This window comes from Pinus tabuliformis, chromosome 3_1 (assembly GCF_031772625.1).
Source record: "Pinus tabuliformis cultivar Carrire ecotype Pingquan chromosome 3_1, CPIR1, whole genome shotgun sequence".
In the NCBI taxonomy this organism is placed as follows: Eukaryota; Viridiplantae; Streptophyta; class Pinopsida; order Pinales; family Pinaceae; genus Pinus; species Pinus tabuliformis.
In genome coordinates this window covers 574,455,405-574,462,252 of record NC_142301.1, presented here as the reverse complement: position 1 = coordinate 574,462,252, position 6,848 = coordinate 574,455,405, and positions in this window count along the sequence as shown.

Here is a 6,848-nt window from a genome sequence, read left to right as displayed (position 1 = left end):
CCAAGGACCACATTTCATAAATTTTTAGACTGGATCCATGAGTATCAATCAAACATCAAATAGATTTGTAATCAACCAACTTCCTTGTACAAATACTGAATCAATAACTTCTCAACACACAACAACCAGACACCAATTCAGAACCCTGAACACAGTAGTAATAGACAAAAATAACTAAAACATATTTCAAGAAAAGTCCTCAACTTCGCCAATAGAAACCTGCGGATATCCGCACTCTCGTTGTGTGAAACATGCGGATCTTCGCACCTGCGCCGTGCCCAACCTGCGGATCTCCACACCTGCACTGTTTCTGGTATGCGGGTCTCCGCACCTGCGCTATGTCTCACCTACGGGTATAGATAATTTATCAGAGTTCAAGTATACCCCAGACTATCAGATTTATAGGTCTGGTCATGCGCCACAGAGATCTCGACCCATCAGTAGATCTGTCTTCTAATGCTCAGGTTTCTCCTTGATTCAGGTCCAACTATAACTCACCAACCGATCACCAGTATTTCAGATCTTACTCTTCTTAAGATATTCAACATATGAGTGCTCAGCCAAATGATCTCCTTTCCTTTTTATAGACTAGGCCTTGCTCAAACCATGGTCCAAAACCATAGAAATCCAATACTAGGGACCCAAAACCTGGGTTCAATACTTTAGAAGCAAAACCACAGACCAAAACCGTAGGATCAAAAATGTCGGACTAAATACCATGGAACAACCATAATATTTCCCACGTGGGCGTGTTTTTCTCTACATGAAAGTGCGTGTACTTTACGACCGCACTTTTTGTTCGGTACACTTGCAGATATGTCCGCATCTTTTGTTCGAAGCACCTGCGTACATCCGCGGCTTCATAAAGAGGAACCTGTAGGTATGTCATTTTCTACTATTTGAGAGCCTGAACTTGTGATCTACTATTTGAGCGAGTTGCCATCAAGGACAACATTTATGCCATCGAGCCAAACCTGTGACATAATGCCAACAATCTCCCCCTTTGGACTTGATGGCAACCCAAAGTCACTCAAAGTATTTTCTCCCCTCTTGACATCAAGGGAAAAGGGTTATGCTCCCTCTGAGTACATGCTGAAATCTCTGCTCTACTATGTTGTCCAAGCTCCCCCTGACATATAGGCAAGATCTGCAAGAAGATGATCTACAAAAGAAATATGACTTTATACATCATAACTAGGCTTCCTATCACCAAAGGCTCATACATACGACTCCCAACCAAGTGGGGATACATGACATAATAGGCATATTACATTATCCATCCCAAGCATAGTGGGGAAACCAAGATAGGCCGTTACATGACCTTGACAAAAGAAAGATAGAGACAAAATATCAGCAACATCTGTCAAGCACTATTCAGATCAGTATCCACATTCTCCTTCTACACTTGCTCCTCCTGAAATTAAGACAACCGAAGAATTGAACCAAGATCTTCTATGATAATGCCAACAATGCATTATTAGAAGAATATATGCTCCCCCTGAACCTGTGCCAGATTGTCTATGATAGACCCATATCAGACTCTTCATCCTTGCTCTTCTTCAAGTCGACTGTACCCACATAAACCAGCATATGTACGCGTATACCCCATATGAAACTCACGTACAACCAACAATCTCTGAAACAAACAAGATTCAACAACAAGATGATGCATCAACTACCCCCAGCTTTTGTCTGAGGTATTCAGAGGTCTCCCTGGGTAATGGTTTGCTGAGAATATTAGCAACTTGTTCCTTGGAGGGAACATACTCCAATTTGACCTTTTGTTCAAGCACTTGTTCTCGGAGAAAATGATACTTGATCGGTATGTTCTTAGTCTTTGAATGCATGACAAGATTCTTTGAAATAGTGATTGCACTTGTATTGCCATAGGAAATAGATATAGGTGGAGTGTAGGTGATTTGAAGATCTTGCAATGTTTGCATCATCCAAAGGAGTTGTGTGCAGCAAGATGCAGCAGCTACATATTCTACTTCAGCTGTAGATAATGCAATAGAGCTTTGTTTCTTGCTGAACCAAGATACTAATCTAGGACCCATGAAGAATGCACCACCACTAGTGCTTTTCCTGTCATCCACGCTTCCTGCCCAATCCGCATCTGTGTATGCATGAAGTGTGAGATTTGTACCTCTAGGATACCATAAGCCATAGTTTTGAGTTCCTTGAAGATACTTGAAAATTCTCTTAACTGCCTGAAGATGAGTTTCCTTTGGATTTGCCTAAAACCTTCCAACTATTCCCACTGCATGCATAATGTCTAGTCGAGTACATATTAGATAGAGCAGACTACCAATCATGGATCTATAGGTTGGTTGATGTACTGCTACCGATTCATCATTTGCGCTGAGGCTGCATCTTATCACCATAGGAGTACATACTGGTTTTGAATCCTCCATCCCATATTTCTTCAAGATTTGCTTGAGATACTTGGCTTGTGATAGAAAAATGCCATCTTTGTTTTGTTGGATTTGTAACCCAAGAAAATATGTGAGCTCACCAAGCATGGACATTTCAAACTCTTTCTGCATCACCAAGGAAAATTTTTGACTCATGTCTTCTTCATTGCTACCAAAGATGATATCATCAACATACACAACAAGTATCAACAACTTATCATTATCAACTTTTATATATAGATTGTTATCAGTTGATCCTTTTATAAAACCTTATTGATGGAGGTACTTGTCCAGCCAATAATACCACACCCTTGGAGCTTGTTTAAGACCATAGAGAGCCTTTTTGAGTCTGCGTACAAGTTTTGGATCATTTCCAAGAATAAAGCCATCTGGTTGTTCAATATATACTTCCTCATTCAAGTATCCATTCAGAAAGGCAGATTTCCCATCCATCTGAAATACTTTGAACTTCTGAAAGCTAGAGAGAGCAAGGATCATTCTTATAGCCTCAAGTCTGGTAACTGGTGCAAATGTTTCTTCAAAGTCTATGCCTTCTTGTTGCGCATATCCTTTACAAACAAGTCTTGCCTTGTTTCTAACCACATCCCTATTTTCATTTAGTTTATTTTTGAAAATCCATTTTTTTCCTATGACATTCTTATCTTTTGGTCTAGGAACCAATTCCCAAGTGTTATTCTTTTCAATCTGCTCAAGTTCTTCCTCCATGGTCTTGACCCAACATTCATCATTACAAGCCTCTCTTACATTTTGTGGTTCAGTGGAGGAGAGAAATGCTAGATAGCTTGAAGCTTCTGAAATGGTTCTTCTTGTTTGTACACCTGCCTCTTTCTGCCCCAAAATTTGAGATTCTGGATGATTCTTCTGAACATATCTGGATGGAGTCTTTTCTTCTATCCTTATCTGTTCTTCTGGTTCCTCATGGGTTTCTTCTTCATCATGGATTTGATTTTATGTTAACGGATAGTCTTCGCCATCTTTGAAATCTTCAGATTTTACCTGCCTAGGAGTGTTTCCTTCTTGATAAACCACCACATCAATGCTTTCAACAATTTTACCAAGTCTTTTATTATAACATTTGTAAGATTTGTTGTGGGGAGAGTAGCCAAGTAAGATGCCTTCATCTGCTCTAGGTTCAAACTTGCCAAGATTTTCATCAGTCCTTTTAATGTAGCATTTGCTTCCAAAAATTTTGAAGTATTTTACCGTGGGAGTCTTACCGTACCAAAGTTCATGAGGAGTTTGAGTGTTGTTTACCCAGACGTTTGTGTTGTTGAGAATAGTAACAGTGGAAAATGTGGCTTCACCCCAGAAGGTTGCAGGAGTTCCAGACTCATCAAGCATAGCACGAGCCATTTTTTGAACTGTTTTGTTCATCCTTTCCACAACTCCATTCTGCTGAGGAGTCCTTGTAGCATGAAATTCCCTTCTTATTCCATGTTCTTCACAAAAATCGAAAAATTCATCTGAGGTAAATTCCCCTCCTCGATCAGATCTAAGGCATTTGATTTTGCGATCTAATTGTTTTTCAACCAAAGCTTTGAATGACTTAAAATTTTCAAAAGATTCATCTTTATACTTCATGAGTCTTATCCAACACATCCTTGAAAAGTCGTCAATGAACAATATGAAATACTCTTCTCCTCGAGGTGACCTCTTCCTACTTGGACCACATATATCGGTGTGGACAAGTTCAAGTGGCCTGCTGGCTGATCCTTCCTTCTCAGGGAAATTAGTTCTGGTTTGCTTACCAAATTGACATGATTTGCATATAGTATTTCTTGGAATTCTGATGTCCGGAAGATCACGAACTGCTTGATATTTTTCCTTATCTGAGAGAATCTAAGATGCCCCAGTCTTCTGTGCCATAGCCAGTGTTCATAATTCTTGCTTAAATAGCATTGTTGTTGTTCTCCCTTGAGTACATATAAGTTATTAGGAGTTCTTATGCCTCTGATAACTGTCTTTCCTATATCAAGCTCACGAACAATACAACCATTTGATTGAAATATTATCTCAGTTCCTTGATCACACATCTGACTGACACTCAATAGATTATGCTTTAAACCATCAACATACATAACATTTCCAGCCTTGACCTTTTCTTTCAAACGAACAGAACCTTTACCTTTTACAAATGCAGGGGTGTCATTTCCAAATTAGACCTTCTTTTCATTTTCTAAGGCACTATATGAATGAAGTTTTTCTTTATTACCTGTCATATGTTTCGAGCATCCACTGTCGATGTACCATTGATTTTCCTGTCCTTCCGCATATAAGGCTATCCCACATCTTTCTGGTTGCGTTTCTTTCTTTTTCCATGTTTTGGAACTCAATGAAACTTGCTCCTTCTGAGTTGTTTGCTGAAACCTGCTTCTGCATTCAGAATCTTCATGACCGAAGTTGTTACAGATAAAACATTCTATTTCATTTTCAAGAGATGAGAAGTTATTGTAGGTTCTTTTCATGATTCCTATCATACTCCTTTGTTTTTGAGCTTCCCTAGTCATGATGGTCTTGTAGGCAACACAATGAGCAGCTTTATGACCAAAGTTGTGACAAGAGAAACATTGGCCATTGAAGAAATTCCTGCGATTATCAAATATACCAACCACATGATTGTAGTTTCCATCCATTCTTGAGCCAAATTGAGAATGAGTTACCTGTGGTTGGTTGAAGTTTCTGTTCATCCTTGAATTAGATTTCCCCTGATTTACTTGATAATCTTTGATCATTCTTGAAGCAAATTGTCCGTGATTTACCTGATGATCTGCATTATGCTTTTGTTGTCGATTGTCAACTTGTTCACTTCTCCTTGCTGCATGAAGATAACTTTTGGAGGTGGATGGCTTCTGCGCTTGCTTCTGAGCTTGAGATGCTTCTTCGGAATACCCAAGACCTGTCTTGATTAGAGGAGAACGCTACACATTGATAATCTCATCTATAGTTTTAGATCCTTTAGCAAATCTGAGATTAACGACTTTTGTTTTCTCAATTTCTTTCCTAAGTTCCACAATTTCACATTCTAACTTTTCATTATGTTTATCCTTTTCGGCAAGTTGGAATGTTAGATTATCTATAATCATATTCTTTTCTTCTAAAAAAACTTTAAGTTTAGAAATTTCTTCATAAATACCTTCTTCATTTATAGCATCCAAGAAATCATCATCTTCAAAAGCCATCAAAAGTATATCATCATTACCTTGTTCTTCTTCATCACTATTTGACAATCCATCACTATCTTCATGCGTGTAATAGCTCTTCTTATTTACATTCTATTTTCTGTTCCATCTAACAGGTTCCTTACCTTTGTCCACTTTATCTTTATGAGGACATTTTGCAGCATAATGACCGACTCTTCCACAGGCAAAGCATTTGAAAGGCAGCTTACCTTTGAATCATCCAGATCGTTGTTGAAGGTTCTTGACAAAATTTGATTCTTCCTCATCCTCTGTCATATGTCTTGACTCATAGTAATCTCCTTTTCCTAAAACCTTGAATGCAACTTCTCTCATGTCTGATGGTCCTCCTTTTCTCATTTCGTAAGCAGTTAGAATTCCATGCAGCTGTCACATGGTAAGGCTCTGTAGATTCTACTTTTCTTCTATGGTAGAAAATTTTGAATCAAACTTAGGAGACAAAGATCTTAGAACCTTTTCAACCAAAACAACTTATTTAATTTCTTCACCCAAGTTTTTCATACAATTTACGATCTCATCTATACGTAGGAAATGGCTAGCCACACTTTCATCATTATGCATTCTAAGACTTTCATATTGAATTCTAAGGGTTTGTAATTTTTCTCGTTTTACCTGTTCATCTCCTTCATAGCTCATAACAATCTTGTCCCATATTTCTTTTGCACTTTTGAGCTGCATAACCTTGACGAATTCTAATTGAGATAGACTTCCTAATAGAGTATTAACAGCGTTTGCATTTGTTTCATACCGCTTCTTACGAGCTACATCTGTAGGAGTTGTTGATGGAAATGTGTATCATGTTTCCACAATATCGCAAACTTCTGTACCAAGAGATTGAAGATAGGCAGTGATTCTTACCTTTCAATAGACGAAGTTGCTTCCATCAAAAATCGGTGGCCTGATAGATAGATCTTCCTTCATGATGATAGATCTTCCTTCAAGCGATCAAGCTTTTCATAAAGGACCTGCTCTGATACCAATTGTTGGAAATAATACTGAGAGGGGGGGTGAATCATTATTATCAAATTCTTTTCAATTTATACAAATATTTACAGATCTGACTAATGAAACTTGCGTATACCTTCTAGACTTATAATTTAATATATTCTTTGGATGTTGATCATTAATCTGTGAGTCAGAACCATATAATAGTAAATAGGAACAAGAAAAATAGATAGTCACACCAAAGAACACAAGATATAAGGTGGAAACCCAA